This window comes from Hyperolius riggenbachi, chromosome 1 (assembly GCF_040937935.1).
Source record: "Hyperolius riggenbachi isolate aHypRig1 chromosome 1, aHypRig1.pri, whole genome shotgun sequence".
Lineage (NCBI taxonomy): Eukaryota > Metazoa > Chordata > Amphibia > Anura > Hyperoliidae > Hyperolius > Hyperolius riggenbachi.
This window is the reverse complement of record NC_090646.1, coordinates 83,759,644-83,778,753: the sequence shown is the minus strand read 5'-3', so window position 1 is coordinate 83,778,753 and position 19,110 is coordinate 83,759,644. Positions and strand designations below refer to the sequence as shown.

At 45.9% G+C, this 19,110-nt stretch overlaps 1 long non-coding RNA gene across 1 annotated transcript in view; it reads right to left on the bottom strand.

The window, feature by feature from the left end:
- The window catches only part of LOC137563455 (uncharacterized), an 80,820-nt gene extending 72,477 nt beyond the window's left edge, over positions 1-8,343 (bottom strand). The window contains exons 1-2 of the long non-coding RNA XR_011030358.1: positions 8,254-8,343; positions 5,161-5,225 (exon numbers count right to left, since the gene is read on the bottom strand). This is a non-coding gene — a long non-coding RNA (uncharacterized lncRNA). The remainder of the gene's footprint in view (positions 1-5,160; positions 5,226-8,253) is intronic.
- Positions 8,344-19,110: the final 10,767 nt, after the last annotated feature.

Sequence of the window (19,110 nt, the reverse complement as noted above, 5' to 3'; positions counted from 1 at the left end):
AAGTGCGCCCCTCCATCCCTCCCACCCCAGCCGTCACACACTGATTGCTATTAGACTAAGAGAAACCCCAGGGCCCCCAACATCTTATTTTTCTTTGCTTCAAACACAATAGGGGAATGATAGTTGAGTGAGTTGTGCGTCCCCCTCCCACACTGCGCCCTGAGGCTGCAGCCTCTCTCTCCTCTGACTCGGCCCGGCCCTGAGCTCTGGCAACCCGTACACCATCCGCTCTTATAGGCTGGATCTATTCTTCTTATGGCTTCCCCCTCCCAGCATCTGCGTCTATTTGAAAAGGGCGCCTGGTGTAGCCCATATATGCCAAATTCGGCTACAAAAAGGGTGCCTGGTGTAGCCCATATACCAACTTTGGCTACAAAGGGTGCCTAGTGTAGCCCATATATTCCAAATTTGTCTACAAAGGGTGTCTGGTGTAACCCATATATGTCAAATTCGGCTACAAAGGGTGCCTGGTGTAGCCCATATATGCCAAATTCGGCTACAAAGGGCGCCTGGTGTAGCCCATAATTGTCAAACTCGGCTACAAAGGGTGCCTGCTGTAGCCCATATATGCCAAATTCAATTACAAAGGGAGCCCAGTGTAGCCCATATGCCAAATTCAGCTGCAAAGGGCACCTGGTGTAGCCCATATATGCCAAATTCGGATACAAAGGGCTCCTGGTGTAGCTGAAAAAGCTAGTTTTAGTTTATAAAAAGGATGCTGTTATAGGCAAAATTTGTTGGGCTATAAAATGGCTCTAGATATACAGTAGCTGAGAAAAGTGATTACTATGACCAAACTTCTCCCTACTCTCACACAGAACCCTCCCCTGATGGTGCCTAACCCCCCTGGTGGTGCCTAACCCCTCCCTGGTGGTGCCTAACCCTAAGACAGCCCCTGGTGATTACTATGACCTAACTTCTCCCTACTTTCACACAGAACTCTCCCCTAACCCTAACCCCCCCTGGTGGTGCCTAACCCTTAGACTCCCCTGGAGGTGCCTAACCCTAAACCCCCCCCCCAGGTGGTGCTTAACCCTGAGACCCCCCCCAGGTGGTGCCTAACCCTAAGACCCCCCAGGTGGTGCCCAACCCTAAGACTCCACTGGTGGTGCCTAAACCCCACTAGTGGTGCATAACCCTAAGGACCCCCTGCTTGTGATGCCCAATTCTAACCCCCCCACACACCTGAATCAAAAATCTCAGCTATAAAAGGGTGCCCTTTTGTAGCAGAATCGAAAACCATGTAGCCCAAAACCTTGTAGCCGAATAAAAATATGGGCTACAAAGGGGTTCCCTACTGTAGCCGAAAACCTTGTAGCCTAAAAAAATATAGTCTGCAAAGGGGCGCCCTACTGTAGCCAAAAAAAATATGGGCTACAAAGGGGTGCCCTACTGTAGCCGAAAACCTTGTAGCCTAAAAAAATATGGTCTGCAAAGGGGCGCCTTACGGTAGCCGAAAAAAATATGGGTTACAAAAGGGTGCCCTACTGTAGCCAAAAACCTTTTAGCCGGAAAAAATATGGGCTACAAAGAGGCGCCCTACTGTAGCCGAAAACCTTGTAGCCGAAAAAAATATGGGCTACAAAGGGGTGCCCTACTGTAGCCGAAAATAGCCAAATAAAATATGGGCTACTAAGGGGCGCCTGCTTGTACCCTATATCAAATCTCGGGCGCCCTTTTCACCACCTTGTAGCTGATATTTGCAGCAATAACATTGATGTCTATGGATGCACCCTTTTCATACAGGCAGGTCAGGTGCCCTTTTCAATGGATCCCCAACATCCCCCCTCATCTATTACAGTCCTTTTTCATGTATAGCTTCCTTTGGCATGAAAGATTTTTTTAAATCTGAGCACCCCTGCATAAGGACCCTCTGCACGGCCCTGTCTACCTAGGTAGGCATGCATAGTCAATTATATACAGTGGAATGCGAAAGTTTGGGCAACCTTGTTAATCGTCATGATTTTCCTGTATAAATCATTTGTTGTTATGATAAAAAATGTCACTTAAATATATCATAAAGGGGACACACACAGTGATATTTGAGAGGTGAAATTAAGTTTATTGGATTCACAGAAAGTGCGCAATAAGTGTTTAAATAAAATTAGGAAGGTGCATAAATTTGGTTGATTCCAAAACCTTTAGAACTAATCATTGGAACTCAAATTGGCTTAGTAAGCTCAGTGACCCCTGACCTACATACACTGGTGGTGGTGAATCCAATTATGAGAAAAAGTATTTAAGGGGGTCAATTGTCAGTTCCCCTCCACTTTTAATTTTCTCTGAAGAGTAGCAACATGGGGGACTCCAAATATCTCTCAAATAACCTGAAGACAAAGATTGTTCACCATCATGGTTTAGGGGAAGGATACAGAAAGATGTCTCAGAGATTTCATCTGTCTGTTTCCACAGTTTGGAAAATATTGAGGAAATGGAAGACCACAGGCTCATTTCAAGTTAAGGCTCAAAGTGGCAGACCAAGAAAAATCTCAGATAAACAAAAGCAACGAATGGTGAGAACAGCCAGAGTCAACCCACACACCAGCACCACAGACCTACAACATCATCTTGCTGCAGATGGAGTCACTGTGCATCGTTCAATCATTCGGCGCACTTTACACAAGGAGATGCTGTATGCGAGAGTGATGCAGAGGAAGCCTTTTCTCCACCGACAGCACAAACAGAGCCGTTGAGGTATGCTAAAGCACATTTGGACAAGCCAGCTTGATTTTGGAATAAGGTGCTGTGGACTGATGAAACTATTTGGGCATAACTAAATAAGTGTTATGCATGGAGGAAAAACAAAACAGAATTCCAAGAAAAACGCCTGCTACCTATAGTAAAATATGGTGGTGGTTCCATCATGCTGTGGGGCTGTGTGGCCAGTGCAGGGACTGGGAATCTTGTCAAAGTTGAGGGATGTATGGATTCCACTCATTATCAGCAGATTCTGGAGACCAATGTCCAGCACAAAGCTGAAGCTGCACCGGGGCTGGATCTTTCAACAAGACAACGTCCCTAAACACTGCTCAAAATCCAGACTCTCATTAGACCATACAGGAAGTGTTTAGAGGCTGTAATTTCTGCAAAAGGAGGATCTACTAAATATTGATTTCATTTCTTTTGTGGTGCCCAAATTTATGCACCTGCCTAATTTTGTTTGAACAATTATTGCACACTTTCTGTAAATCCAATAAATGTCATTTCAATTCTCAAATATCACTGTGTGTGTCTCCTATATGATATATTTAACTGACATTTTTTATTGTAACAACCAACGATTTATACAGGAAAATCATGACTATTATCAAGGTTGCCCAAACTTTTGCATCCCACTGTAACTGTACAACTGATGCCTTACTCTCTGACAGTGGCGTAGCTAAGAAGCTGTGGGCCCCGGTGCAAGTTTTACATTGGGGCCCCCCAAGCACTCTGTACATAACAATTAACACGACGCACCAAAACCTGACAAAGACAACTATAGTCTGGACCTCTCACATCCAGAAAACCCACCAACACTGCCTCCATACTGAATGCTAAATTCAACACACACAAGCAATAGAACACAGCAGTACATGCATCCAGCTACATTTAAAAGTGGTCAGCAGATGCTCGTCAGCCAATCACTGCACTGTCATACACCCTTTACCTGCCATACCACATCTAGCAGCCATTAGCATTCAGGTGGGAGGCTTCAGTTGGACGCCATCGCAAGATTGCGTCGCTAGCAGGACCGCCCCGTGCAGGCATCCCTCCCACAGGGGTCCCTCCCTAACCGCTCACCTGTCCGCCATGTCCTAGAGCTGAAAGAAAACGTTTAAAAACACACGATTGGTTCACACGATGGCCAGGGGCCCCGGACCTCTCTCACTGGCCGGGGCCCCAAGACCAACACGTGACACCTGGAGGGGAGTGCAGGTGGGCCTGGAGGCAGTGTTGGTGGGTTTTCTGGATGTGAGAGGTCCAGAGCTTGGGTGTGAGAGGTCCAGGCCCACCTGCACTCCCCTCCAGGTATCACGTGTTGGCCTTGGGGCCCCGGCCAGTGAGAGGTCCGGGGCCCCCTGGCCATCGTGTGAACCAATCGTGTGTTTTTAAAAGACAACTATAGTGTCAGAGGTGCAAGATGATACAGTTTGTTAATGTTTACTACTATTCAAAGTATCTACAGAAGTGAATATTATCAGCACAGGACCAATACAGAGCAAATACTGTGGTTTAGGGTAGGCCCCTCATGGCCCCTTTGGTCCAAGGGTCCCGATACGGCACAGCCTCTGCACCCCCTATTGCTACGCCACTGCTCTCTGATAAAATGTTTTCTGCTGGACTATAATCAAAAATGGATTGCAACACTGCCCTGCTAACTTTGTGCTGCTTAGCGCACTACAAAACTATGCAGCCAGCAATGGATCCGCTGCCCAATCAGTAATAATCTACAAGAATGCCCAGTTGTGCCTCCGTGGTGATAGTGTTCAAAATCAATTGTAATTTATTTAATCCGAGAAGTGACAACGAACAGATTATTAGAAATGGTCAAGAAGTTGCTAATCATTTTTTGCTGATGCAAATTTTATGTAGACTTTATGCACGTTAATATGGTGAGCAAACACATGCAGCAAAGAGCTAATAATTATTTCTCTAATTCCAGATTGCCTAAATTTAAATTCGCATCAACTCAAAATTATTAGCATCTCACTGACCGACTCTAATCGTAAACAGATTCTCAAATCTGCTGGAAAAATCTATTTGTGTTCTTAATGCTGGGTACACACGATGTTTTTCCGCTCGATTTTCCACCCGATTGTTTTTTCCGATTGATTCTGTGCTCTCTTATCTTCCACTTGTTTTTCCTATCTTTTTCCATTCACTTCTATGAGAAATCAAGCACAAAATAGATCGGAAGGAGTATCGGACATGTCGGAAATTATCTATCGAATCCATCTATCGAGAGTAAAAACTTATGGTTGGTGTGTACCCAGCATTAAAGCAGGATTATCAGCCATAAAATCAAATTCCATTTACCCACTGCTATGTGTTTATTATGTAGTCTACATCCTGACCCTGTATTGTAAGCATTCCAGTACAATCATAAATGTGTCTGCTGTAATGAATCTTATCTCAGTTTTTCTGGCTCTTTTCTCCTAAATAAAAGCCTTATCTTACCTTCTTCTCCCACCACATTCCTGCTCCTTGCTGATTGGCTGAGGGCAGTTCATTGTGACATAAGGCTGTAAAGGGTAATAGAAGATAAATCACCTCACCCCTCTGCAAAAGCCGCTGAAATCCAATTGATGCTCTGCTCCCATGTGTTTACAAAGCAAACTAGATAGGACAATGCAGTTCTGCATACACCATTTCAGGCAGAAGAGAAAAAAAAAGTAAGGGAGGAAATTACATCAGGATTGGCTTCAAGATGGACAAAGTCTGGAACAGTTTTCTATGTATTTACAATATAAAATTAGCTGAAATCAAAATGTGGACAGTACAATACATATATTATGTAGTAGAACAAATATGTATCTGACTATTAACCACCCTGGCGTTCTATTAAGATCGCCAGGGCGGCTGCGGGAGGGTTTTTTTTATAATAAAAAAAAAACGATTTCATGCAGCCAACTGAAAGTTGGCTGCATGAAAGCCCGCTAGAGGGCGCTCCCGACGCATTCTTCTGTCAATCAGTAGTAACAAGGAAGGCTGCAATGAGCAGCCTTCCTTGTTTGGCTTTCCTCGTCGCCATGGCGACGAGCGGAGTGACGTCATGGACGTCAGCCGCCTCCAATCCAGCCCTTAGCGCTGGCCGGAACTATTTGTTCTGGCTGCGCAGGGCTCGGGCGGCTGGGGGGACCCTCTTTCGGCGCTGCACGCGGCGAATCGCCGTGCTGCGGCGGCGGTCAGGTAGCACACGCGGCTGGCAAAGTGACGGCTGCGTGTGCTGCTTTTTATTTCATTAAAATCGGCCCAGCAGGGCCTGAGCGGCAGCCATCGGCGGTGATGGACGAGCTGAGCTCGTCCATACCGCTAAGATGGTTAATATGTTTTTGTTTTTTTTCTGGGATATTACAGCTGACCCTTGTGCTTTAAAATGTCTATAACCACTTCAGGACCTGCTTATGCACACACCTGGAACCCGAACCAGCAATGTTTATAGGCAGTCGGTGACTTAAAAAAAACAAATGTATGATTTTCTAGGTTAATTATGCAGAGCATATAACAAAGGAAATTCTGCTTCCCATTATGACGTATTCACTGAAGATGGGCCGGTAGCTATCAAGAGGGGAATTCATGTTTCTATGGATGGTAAATAGCTTAGCTAAACATTACTTTTTTGCACAATAAACATTTAGCAGTCTGATTTTCTGGCTGTTGTTATGTGATGATGATGGTGATGCAAAAATAATCTGGAATCTGAGGCTTTACGTCTTTAGAAAACGCTAGCTTGTTGACATGAGTTGTGTTTACAGAGCCAAAAGAGCTTCCTGACGCATTCGTCTGGATGGTACGTTCAGGGAGTTTCCTGTGTACAGTGCGTTACTATGGATACTGTGGTCACTCCCCTCGCCTCAGACGTCAAACAGCACTTCCTGGTCTCATCTGCTTTCACTTCTTTATGCAGAGCGTTTGCAGCACATGGTGAACACAAACAGAACACTTAAATCAAAAGTATTGCAGGGTTTTGTCAACTGTATTAAATTGTCCTGAAATATTAGTTTACAAATGCGTATTTCAGAGTTTAAAATGCCTCAGTTAAAAATGTCAGAGCTTGTCATGATGGAGAATTGGGGGTTGTTATGTGTTAGTCAGGGTCGGTTCTAGACTTTTTTATGCCCGAGGCAAACTTGTGAAGATGCACCCCCCAAATTTGTAATGGTCATTCAGCACCCGACAATTTACTCTGCTTCATTTAATGTTCTCACGTGACATGCTGCAGCTCAACACAATAGCACACTGACTGGCTGTGAGTCTGTGACAAACAAACTGCTCACCCTCAGCCACTCCATTACTCCTCAGTCAGGACAACGGTGGGAGGGAGGAGGTGGCCTTCCTTCTGCTGTGCAAGTCAAATGAAACACCGCTGCTCTCCTGTCTCCCCCCTCCTTACTTACTGTCAGACTCCTCACACAGCACAATAAGCTGCTTTTCCCAATAATGACCTCTTCACCTCACTCGCTTCTTCTGCTACTCTGACTGCATGCTGTTAGTGTGAACACAGTACAAACATGCTGCCCCTGTAATCTCTGCACCTAGTGCTAATGTTTCACCTTGCTTCATGAGAGAACTGGCCCTGGCGTTAGTACACTTTTTTTTTTCTCCATAGCAGCGTATTGTAAAAAAGCTTTCAGTTAAAAAGCGTATAGTGGGAACTGTGCCATAGGGAAACATGAGCATTACTTTGAAAATTAGGTTTCTCTCAGTTATAACTGAGAGCAACTGATTAAGTGTAAAAGGACCCTTTAGGCAGGGCCGGTTTTAGACTTTTTGCTGCCTGAGGAAAACTTGTGAGGATGCCTCCCCCCCCCCCCCCCCTTCCCAATTCCCCAATTTGGAATGATCACACAGCACCTGACAATTTCTGCTTCATTTAATGTTCTCACATGACATGCTGCAGCCCAACACAATAGCACACTGGCTGGCTGTGAGTCTGTGACAAACTAACTGCTCATCCTAAATTACTCCATTCCTTCTCAGGAAGGTACACACAGTACAAACATGCTGCCCCTGTAATCTCTGCACCTGAGGCAAATGTTTCACCTTGCTTCATGAGAGAACCAGCCCTGCTTTAGGGTTAAATACCTGCCTGTTATGAAATCGCCCACCTGGGAAATGGCAATTTTATGTTCGAAATTGATCCGCTGATGCTCTGGCCACCCCATCTGTGTTGTCATGGTACCAAAGGTACTCTTTAAACTGTTGTTTAAAATCTCTCAACATAAAAATACTGTCTGTGGATTTCCCTTTGTTGGGATTCTGTGAATAGATGATGAATGAGATGCAAATAATTTCTCCATGCATTCAAATTTCATGTAAATATTATGCAGCTTGAACTTGGATCTGATGGAGGTTGGGGCCAACAGACCCAGCTGGGAGGGGGGGGGGGGGGGGGGGGGGTTGGCTCAATGTAGTTACACCCCTGACTGTCAGTCTTTTAACATGTGTCTTGTATGTGTTTTTTTTTTTTTTTTAACTTGGTCGGATAAAGCCTATGTTATTTCAAATCTTAAAAGGAAGCTCCGAAGAAAACTAAAATTACGTACTTACATCAGTAGTAAGAAGCCTCTGGATGGTCTGGGTCTGGGTGATCAAGGTGCTGTGCGCTGCCCCCTACTGTTAGTAATGGTAAAATTATTGACAACTTTACAGCTGCTTCGTACATCAGGCCTCTTATCAATCAAATGTCTTCTTAGCTACCAGCAAGCAAGAAAAGGCTCAGAATAATTTTGACAGTATTTTTTCACCTACATTTTCATACTTTTGTAATTAAAGAGTGCTGGAAATGTATTTTAAACTGAAAATAACAAATTATGTCTGACCGGCCAAATGTCACGTTTTCGCCGTGACACTAACGATTTCTAGCATCTATCACGGCATCACGGGGCATTGGTCAAATGTCCGGACCTCTTCACAGTGCAGGAGAGGTCCGGACAGCAGCACAACAACATAAAACTCCAGGCTTTGGAAGGAAAGAGAGAGAGAGAGAGAACTGGTTGCATGCCACTGTGCGATTGCTCTTATTAACCCATATTGTGGCACAAGATCCTTAATTACCGATAGTTGTGTGATTTTATGCATTCACAGTCCTGGGACTAATCACAGTTCTGGGACTAGAGTTATGCACCATTTCTGATATGTGAAGTTTTTTTGCCAGAAATAAAAAAATCAATATTTTGCACATTTCAGGCTTTATTTTCTTATTTAAAATATTCATAACTCTTCATGTAGAGCTGTTTACTCTAATTTATATCCTTTAATACATATGTGTGCTGTGATTATTTTTTAAATAACTTGCCTATCATCGCTCCATGCGCCAACCTCTGCATAGGACGGAGGGGGAAACTGTATAGGGGAGGGGCTTGGTCTTGAAAAATTGGGGCGTGGTTAAAAGGTGTGTCTTAGTGTCCCTTTTTCCTGGCTCCAAAAGTTGTGAGGTATGTTATCTCCTAGGAGACATCTTAGGAGAAAAAATTGGATAATGGCCAAGGGAAATGGTTGGTAATTTTACCATGTGCAGGCAGCAAACGGCAATTATACCGATACTAACGCCAGGGGAGCAATGCCACTTACTCTGTTAGTAGCACGCATGTTACTGTAGTAACGTGTTGCTATAGTAAGGAGCATTATGCCAAGCATTACCATAGCAGCCTGCACTACATTGCGGGAACAGAGAAACTAGCAGTGCTACCCTGGCGTTAGTACTGGTAAAATTGCCGATCACAGCTTTCACATGGCAGAATTCTCAGCCTTCTGCGCATCAGTCCTGCAGAGAGCTGAATCATGAAGTAAATGGATAAAGAAAGATAAATCACGAGTTAATAAGTAATGTGAGATAATCGTTAGGGTAAATTTTGTGAATTAAACCCCTTATTTGATACTCACGCGCAGATTCCTCCTGCAGCATAAGCCCGTCTGAGTCCCACACCGTCCTCACATGGTCTGCCATTCAGCCGCGATCAGCCCCGGTAACTGGCTCAGTCGCATCAGTCTGGGTCTACTGCACATGCATGCGCATGTCAGAAGTCCCAGACTGGACCCGACTGAGCCGATTACCAGTGCTGATCGCGGCTGAAGGGCAGACCACGGGAGGACGGCGTGGGATGGGTTTATGCTGCAGGAGGGAGGAAGCTGCGGGTGAGTATCAAATCTTTATTTTTTTCAGTTCTGGTACACTTTAAGGCTCATACACACATGCAACTTTTCCGCCAAACTATCGTCCAAACTTGGCCTGTTGGACGCGGTACGAGAATACTGGCCGCAGTTATAAATGGACGCGTGTGTTGCCGCAAAGCTCATGTCTAACGGCAACGTTCAATGGTTGATAGCCGGTTGATAGCTGTATAATAGTCGTATACTAAATGTCTTTCATATTTTGTTACGCGTACCTACAAAGCCCCGGGTCCCCCTGCAAAAAAAAAATACCGCCCCCCCCTTCCCCCCAGGGCCCGCTTGGGGACTTTTCGGGGGCAGGAGGGGTCGCAGCATAAGAGGAGAGCTGTGGCCGCAGATCAGTGGGGAGGGGGGAAATTCCCCCCCCTCCCTCACCTCGGGCTTTTCCTCTTAGCGCTCCCCTCCTGCAATCAATCATTGGTGGTGCTCATGGCAGCCGCGGCGGTGGCGGCAGGCAAGCTGAGCACATACCTCCTTCTGGCCGGAGGTCTCCTATCACTAAGTGCTTTATGGAACTTCCTGTGTAAACAGGAAGCTCTATGAAGCTCTTAGTGATCGGAGGCCAGAAGGAGGTATGGGCTCAGCTTGCCTGCCGCGGCTGCCACGAGCACCACCAATAATTGCAGGAGGGGAGCGCTAAGAGGAGAGCCTGAGGTGAGGGAGGGGGGGGGGGGAATTTCCCCCCTCCCCACCGATCTGCGGCCACAGCTCTCCTCTTATGCTGCGACCCCTCCCGATACAACTTGAGCAGGTACATCAACGGCTAAAACATTCATTTCATCTTTCGGCTTGGAAATTTACAAAACTGACTTTGGCAAATCATAGCCGTTATAAAAACCGATAAATTCAGGCACGGCGCCGATTTGGAAGGTTAATCATAACGGTAACCAAGCTACAATGGGATGAACCTGCGCGTCCATTTCATCTTGCGGCTAAATAGCTGTATTCGTGTTGGACAATCGTTGGGTGTGTCTTCGCGTGACAAATGACTAGACGAGCAACTGATAACAGGCGGTTTGCTTGATCTAACCAGCGGATCAACTGACATAACTGATGGACTGATATTGTGGAGGTGGCCACGTGTGTACAATGTCGTTTGAACAACTTGTACTTGTTTTGAATGCGTCCATATCGTACAGTCGTTCACTTGCATGGGTGGTATGCAAATTTGTTGTTTCGTTGTTTGGTGCATAGAAAATACAAGTCGAGTAATCGCTTCGTTGTGCGGTCGTTCATGTCGTTGGGTTGGTCTTGCGCTTTTCTTGGACTTGTGTACGAGCCTTTAGTGCTGAAAATGTTGCTGCTCTGTAAAGTCTCCATTGTGTAATAGTTCTGACCTTTTCTTCTGTAGAACTGACCACCATTAATGAATATCGATTTGATGTAACACATACCACTGACCCCCACGTGTGGCAAACAAGAATAACTCTTTATTAACATCACTGTGTTATTATGATTGCAGTTAACAATCTAATAAATATCACAGGCAGAAAAATTGCAGAAATGTCACCAGGTGTAAAGTGGTAATTGTGAAATAAAAACCTGTTAAAGTCACAGACAGCAGACTGAGTCACAGCGGCTTCAGAGGCTTAGACTGAACGTGGCCCCCCACCGTTTCCTCTCCCACTATTTTAGGTATGACCCACACAAGCAGCTACCGAAAATATCCGGCGGCAGCAGCTAGCAGCGAGTGAGACTTCACAGGATTCTGAAAACTTCCTATTTAAATGTCAGATGAAAATTTCCCTCGGTTAACCACAACCAGCCCTGTGCTATTCACCAGCAAGAGACAGACTGCATGTAGATGGGGCGGGGCGGGGCTGAACCTGACTGCTGCTCCTAACCTGGAAACTCACTCTGCACAGTCTGTGAGCTGGTAGGGATGGCGATGCTAAGGAGAACTCATGGAGAAACATGTGATCAGTTTGATTAACTGATAGATTTGTAAGGTTCTGATTTGTCTGTGATGAGTTCTTTGTTAAAGGGGCACTATTGCTAAAATCATCTTTTTTAAACCTTTTAGCATACATATTAGTTGATGGAGGACTGATTTTGCACATTATTCATTTTTATTTGAAAGTATTTGTTTGCAGGCAATAAACATTTAGATACATGTAGTCACGTCAGCAGTTGTACCTTTCCAATGCCAATGTAGTTCATACCATTCTGCAATAGGGAGACAGCTTGTAGTGGTGTGCGAGTTGTCAGTTATATTGTACCCCTCTGGCCATTTCAGTTCGGTTTTCCCACCTTGTAACCGCTCTATAGAGCAGTTACTGAGCACAGCAGCCGACGTAAAGTGATGGTCGCAGCCTCCTCCGTGCAGGGTGCAACGTTATTCAGAGCGGCTGCGTGTAGTTACGCTGCCCCGCCGCCAAGGACCCCCTTTCCCTATGCTGGCAATGAAACGGACACCTATTGTTGTCCGTTTCTATGGTAACCATGTCCGGCTTTCCTATCTGCGCAATCTAGCGGCGGCATCAAAGAGCACACACAAGCGCTACAGCTGTGTGTTGCTCTGCGTGGTGTATTGCTTCCTAAAACCTTTTTTGAATGCCTGCAAAACTGTTTTAAAGGGGTTCTTTCGCGAAAAAAGTAGGCAGTTAAAAAATGTGACAGGTTTTGGGCCAGTCCATCTTTTTAAGGGCGTTCTCAGGGCTTTCTTTGTTTTCAACAGCATTTCCTGAACAGCAGTTTAACTGCCAAAATAGCAAGATACCAGCCGGCCTCCCTAATCACTTGCACACTATTATGTCAGTTAAATTTTGCAACTGTTGTTCAGGAAATGCTGTTGAAAACAAAGAAAGTCCTGAGAATCCCCTTTAAAAAGATGGACTGGCCCAAAACCTGTCATCTGTCACATTTTTTAACTGCCTACTTTTTTCGCGAAATAACTCCTTTAAAGGTGTTTGTGTTGTGGAAGCAGGTAGGCATTCAAAAAAGGTTTTAGGAAGCAATACACCACGCAGAGCAACACACAGCTGTAGCGCTTGTGTGTGCTCTTTGATGCCGCCGCTATATTGCGCAGATAGGAAAGCCGGACATGGTTACCATAGAAACGGACAACAATAGGTGTCCGTTTCATTGCCAGCATAGGGAAACGGGGTCCTTGGCGGCCGGGTAGCGTAACTACACGCAGCGGCTCTGAATAACGTTGCACCCTGCACGGAGGAGGCTGCGACCATCACTTTACGTCGGCTGCTGTGCTCAGTAACTGCTCTATAGAGCGGTTACAAGGTGGGAAAACCGAACTGAAATGGCCAGAGGGGTACAATATAACTGACAACTCGCACACCACTACAAGCTGCCTCCCTATTGCAGAATGGTATGAACTACATTGGCGTCGGAAAGGTACAACTGCTGACGTGACTACATGTATCTAAATGTTTATTGCCTGCAAACAAATACTTTCAAATAAAAATGAATAATGTGCAAAATCAGTCCTCCATCAACTAATATGTATGCTAAAAGGTTTAAAAAAGATGATTTTAGCAATAGTGCCCCTTTAAACACATGATCTTGACCAGCAAATCAGAACCTTACAAATCTATCAGCTGATCAAACGGATTGTTAGGATGTTGAGATTCATATGTCTGCTCCACCTACAGTGACATAAGAGTACTGCATTCTAAGTACTACGTTCTAGCGACATAGCATTCTGGTTGTTTGTTAATGTTGTGTCTCAATAAAGTTTTTTTTGTTGTTCCTCTCACCATGAGGCTGTGTTAACACTGATCACATGCTTGTCCATGAGTTCTGCCTTGTTAGTCATTTGGCCAGTTCATGCCTATGAACTGGCCAAATGACTAACAAGGCAGCAATGCTACTGAATCCTGTTCCTTGGTTTTTATTTGTACCTCCAAGCGAGTCAGGGAGAGTGTTGGGTGTAGTGTAGGAGATTGAAAGTTTGCCCCACTTCTGGGGTTACCACGCACCAGGGGCATTGCTAGGATCCTAAGTGATTCGGGACACTTTTGGACACTCCAGATGAAAAATGGGTGTGACCACACACCAGAATGTGAGTATGGACATAGGTGGAGTAGAGCCAAATGTACATGAATTTAACGGTGGTCTAAGTAGGCCTGCTCAGCATAATGTTGGATATAGCCCCCCTTTCCGTTAATACAAAAAGCACAGATGGAGAAACTACTCATCTCCTCACTCCGCTCTGCAAGTTTGGAGATATCCTTAGTTCTTTTTTTATTTTTATTTTTATTTTTTTTTAAACAGAGAATTTTATTGAAGCAATTAAGAAAAATAAACAAACGTCTCTGTACATAATTTAACCACTTCACCACTGAGGGGTTTTACCCCTTGAACACCAGAGCAATTTTCACCTTTTAGCGCTCCTTCCATTCATTCGTCTATAACTTTATTATTACTTATCACAATGAAATGAACTATATCTTGTTTTTTTTCGCCACCAATTAGGCTTTCTTTAGGTGGGACATTATGCCAAGAATTATTTTATTCTAAATGTGTTTTAATGGGAAAATAGGAAAAAATATGGGAAAAAATTATTATTTTTCGGTTTTCAGCCATTATAGTTTTTAAATAATGCATGCTACTGTAATTAAAACCCATGAAATGTATTTGCCCATTTGTCCCGGTTATAAAACAGTTTAAATTATGTCCCTATCACAATGTTGGGTGCCAGTATTTTATTTGGAAATAAAGGTGCATTTTTTTCAGTTTTGCGTCCATCCCTAATTACAAGCCCGTAGTTTATAAAGTAACAGTGTTATACCATCTTGACATAAATATTTAAAAAGTTCAGTCCCTAAGGTAACTATTTATGTTTTTTTTAATTGTATTTTTTTTTTTAAATTGCAAAAAAAAAAATAACTGGGGAATGTGGGAGGTAATAAGTTAATTTATTGTGTAAAACTAATGTATTTGTATATGTAAAATGCTTTAGGGTGTAGTTTTACTATTTGGCCACAAGATGGCCACATTGAGTTGGTATTCATGCGACCTGTAAGCGTCCGGAAGGACGCTTACAGGAAGCAGTATGAGGCTGGGAAAATCACAATGATTGTGCTGTTTCTCATAGAGGCAGCAGATCATTGCAGGGGCTTAGATCAACGAATGGGAATGGATTTCCCGTTCATTGATCTCCGGGGAGCAGGCGGCGGCATGCACGAGCGGCGGGAGCACGCGCACGAGCGGCGGGAGCGCGGACAGCGGCGGTAGCGCGGTAGGTACGGATTTCTACGTCCCTTGGTTTTTTAAGGGTGCAAAAAGGGACGGAGAAATCCGTACTGCTTGGGGGTAAAGTGGTTAAGATAAAGGCAAAATACTAAAGAGAGGCAAAACCAGAGAGTATGAACAATAGATAATGTCTGTAGCTGGCGATAATCCCCATAGCATCCGAGAATGAGACGCTAGAAGCTGTAGCATCTGATTAATTCTCAGAAACTAGGGGGAGAAGCCCGGAAGAGAAGATGTCTGCAGAATCTGGAGACCAAGCGGCCAGAGATGAGTGCTGCCTGACTCTGCCTGGGGGACATCCGTAGCACCCCAGAATAGATCCGTGGCACGTGCCACTGATCTTTGGGGCTAGCAATGCCCCACCACGCACGATGTACTGCAGCTCTTGCAAAGCTACAACAGGAAACACTGCAACACACCGCACCCCACTCAATGTGATAGCCCCATAGAGCTATCACTTCTTCTGCGATGGCTATTTTTGGTTTTTGGCTATTTTTAGGTGCCCAGTGGCAGCCAGCCCAAAAAAGTTAATAAAGATGGCACACCCCATATTTCTCTAATGATGCCCATACATGATACAATAAAAACATTAAATTCTTCCTGTTTATTCGACCAAAACCATCAAATCGAATTACAGTTTAAAAGAATCCTTTTTTTCAATCAAGAAAAATTAACAATTATCCAGTTTTTTCAATGAAAATCCGATCGGACATGTAAAAAAATCTTTATATTCGATGTAATGAAATAATCGAAATAAATTATGTAATAAAAAAAAAAAATGAAAAAATTGTACCATGTACGGGCACCATAAGGTTTCTTTTAAATTAGTTGTGAGGTGAATGAAAGATTGACACATTTATTTTCCTGGAACTTCTTCCAACCCCTAGAAGACTCTCTGGTCCCTCACAGCAGTTCTTTTCTCCTCCAGACTCCCGCTGTCAGGCCCAAAGTCCTTGCCAACTCATTGGGTTGGTGTCTTCTATGCGCTGTCCAGAATCGTGCTCCCATCGTCAGTTGCACATGTCAGTTATGCACATGCCCAATACTACTGCACATACACAAAACGCTCCCACCAACAGGAGTGTGATCGCGGGCAGCACGCTGACCCGATCGGTCGACAAGAACTACACGCCTGACAACGGGAGACTGGAGGAGGACGGAACTTCTGCCAGGGAGCAGCACATCTTCTAAGGGCTGGAAGAAGCCACAGGTAAGTAAATCTGCATTTCTTTTGTTCACCTCACACCTCCTTTAAAGTAGGCACTGGTATGGTGGGTGGTATGCTACTGGTACATTTCAGAGACTCTAATGGCAGAGCCCTTACTCCAGAGGCTTTCTCCATTGTTTTCTTTACACTATAGGCTTCAATTCACTATGCAGTTTAGACTAGTCTACTGATGGTTTTTAGCAGTGCAGTTTCTAGGCTAAAATGCACCCAGGGCGAGGGTGTAAAAATTGCGCCCCCCCCCCCCCCCCTAGGTTAGATAGGTAGGTGCCTCTCAGTATAGGTTAGATTAGGTAGGTGCCCCCTAGTATAGGCTAGATTAGACAGGTGCCCCCCAGAATAGGTTAGATTAGGTAGCTGCCCCCCAGTATAGGTTAGATAAGGTAGCTGCCCCCCAGTATAGGTTAGGTAGGTGCCCCCCAGTATAGGTTAGATAGGTAGCTGCCCCCCAGTATAGGTTAGATTAGGTAGCTGCCCCCCAGTGTAGGTTAGATAGGTAGCTGCCCCCCCAGTGTTGGTTATATTAGGTAGCTGCCCCCCAGTGTAGGTTAGATAGGTAGCTGCCCCCCAGTGTAGGTTAGATAGGTAGCTGCCCCCCAGCGTAGGTTAGATTAGGTAGGTGCCCCCCAGTGTAGGTTAGATAGGTAGCTGCCCCCCAGCGTAGGTTAGATTAGGTAGCTGCCCCCAGTATAGGTTAGATAGGTAGCTGCCCCCCAGCGTAGGTTAGATTAGGTAGCTGCCCCCAGTATAGGTTAGATAGGTAGCTGCCCCCCAGTGTAGGTTAGATTAGGTAGGTGCCCCCCAGTGTAGGTTAGATAGGTAGCTGCCCCCCAGTGTAGGTTAGATTAGGTAGGTGCCCCCCAGTGTAGGTTAGATAGGTAGCTGCCCCCCAGTGTAGGTTAGATTAGGTAGGTGCCCCCCAGTGTAGGTTAGATTAGGTAGGTGCCCCCCAGTGTAGGTTAGATAGGTAGGTGCCCCCCAGCGTAGGTTAGATTAGCAGCTGCCCCCCAGCGTAGGTTAGATTAGGTAGGTGCCCCCAGAATAGGTTAGATAGGTAGATGCCCCCAATAATGGAGGGGGGAGCCGCAGGGAGGGCAGCCCGACCTCTCCCTCCCTCTCCTCTCCCGGGCTCCCTCCGTGCTCCCCCCTCAGATGCAGAGTTCGTGAGCAGCAGGGAAGCGCTGTTTACAACTCACCGGCTGCCTGGCTCCAAGCGCTGCTCTCTCGCCGCTGGTCTCCCCTCTCTGTATACATACTGATACACGCTGCTTCCGGCTACAGGAAGCAGCGTGTATCAGTACGTATACAGAGAGAGAGAGGAGACCAGCGGCGAGAGAGCAGCGCTTGGAGCCAGGCAGCCGGTGAGTTGTAAACACCGCTTCCCTGCTGCTCACGGACTCTGCATCTGAGGGGGGAGCACGGAGGGCGCCCGGGAGAGGAGAGGGAGGGAGAGGTCGGGCTGCCCTCCCCGCGGCTCCGGCTCCCCCCTCCATTATAGCGCCCCCCTCCCAACAGCGCCCCGGGCGGCGGCACGCTCCGCACGGGGCAAGAAACGGGGCTGGTTTTTAGTCTGATGGTTTGGTCAGTTGCATCAAAGGGGAATTCACTATTACCAAATGTTTTAGACCTGTTTTTAGACCTGGTCTAAACCATTTGGTAATTAGGTGGGTAAACCAGGGGAAACGATCAAAAGATGCAATTCACAAACAAGTAACTATGATTGACATCCTTCTCCTCTGATGGGCTCTCTTCTGCATACAATTAAACTCCTGCATAATTAATTCAAAAGGTTCCATCCTCACATCCAGGCCCGGCCCTAGACTTTTTGCTGCCTGAGGCAAGCTTTAAAAAAAATCGCCCCCCCCCCCCCCCCCAAGCCGTGGGTGTGAAGGGCCGCCCGAGCTGGAGGGGATAGCGGTCAGGAAGGGGGTATTGGGGCTAGCGGCGGGTATTGGGCCTAGCGGCTACGTAGCAGGAAGTGACGTCAGTGGAGCACACGCTGGAACGAGGAAGAGGTGAGTTATCCCCGCCTGTTGCCTCTTACAATAGCTAGCTGCAGCAACGTAGCTTTTTAAAGCTGGAGGGGAGCGGAGGACGGGGGACTCAGGCGAGGGAGGGGGTGTCCGATCCCCCTCCCCGCCACTAAGCCCAATACCCCCTTCCTGCCCGCTATCCCCTCCAGCACGGGCGGCCCCCCCACACCCACGGACGGCCGCCCCCCCAGAAGTGCCGCCTGAGGCAAAAGTTTGACCCCGCGGCGGGCCAGCCCTGCTCACATCTAAAATACCTCACAGCATTACTTTACCGACAAATCAGCTAGTCTAATCACTGTCAGAAAAAGTGGGCGTGGTTACTCCTTGTTTGCCTCTGTGAATTGTGTAATTACTGAATGTTAGACCAGGTCTAATAACAGGTCTAAAACATTACACCAAACCACCAGTAGACTAAAAACCATCTGTAGACTAGTCTAAACTGCTTAGTGAATTGAGGCCATGAAAGGAATGTAAGAGGAAGGTGGCACCAGGGCTTCTTCTGGGCACAGGCTGTCCAGACAAAGGTCTGGGGTGCCCTCTAGTATACAGGGCACACTACTGCACCATCTGTACTAATACTATTCTGCATCAGAGTGTCTGTAGTGCACAACCCAGAATATTCAAGTGTCCCAGTAATGGATTCAAGCTTTCAAGGAAGCTATGTATAATATTCCAGCCCTCTGTTGCCTGTTATAGTGTAATCCTTGGTTTATGCTACTGTAGATCCCACAGTAGGGTGCATTCTGCTTCTCCTCCCTTTTCCCC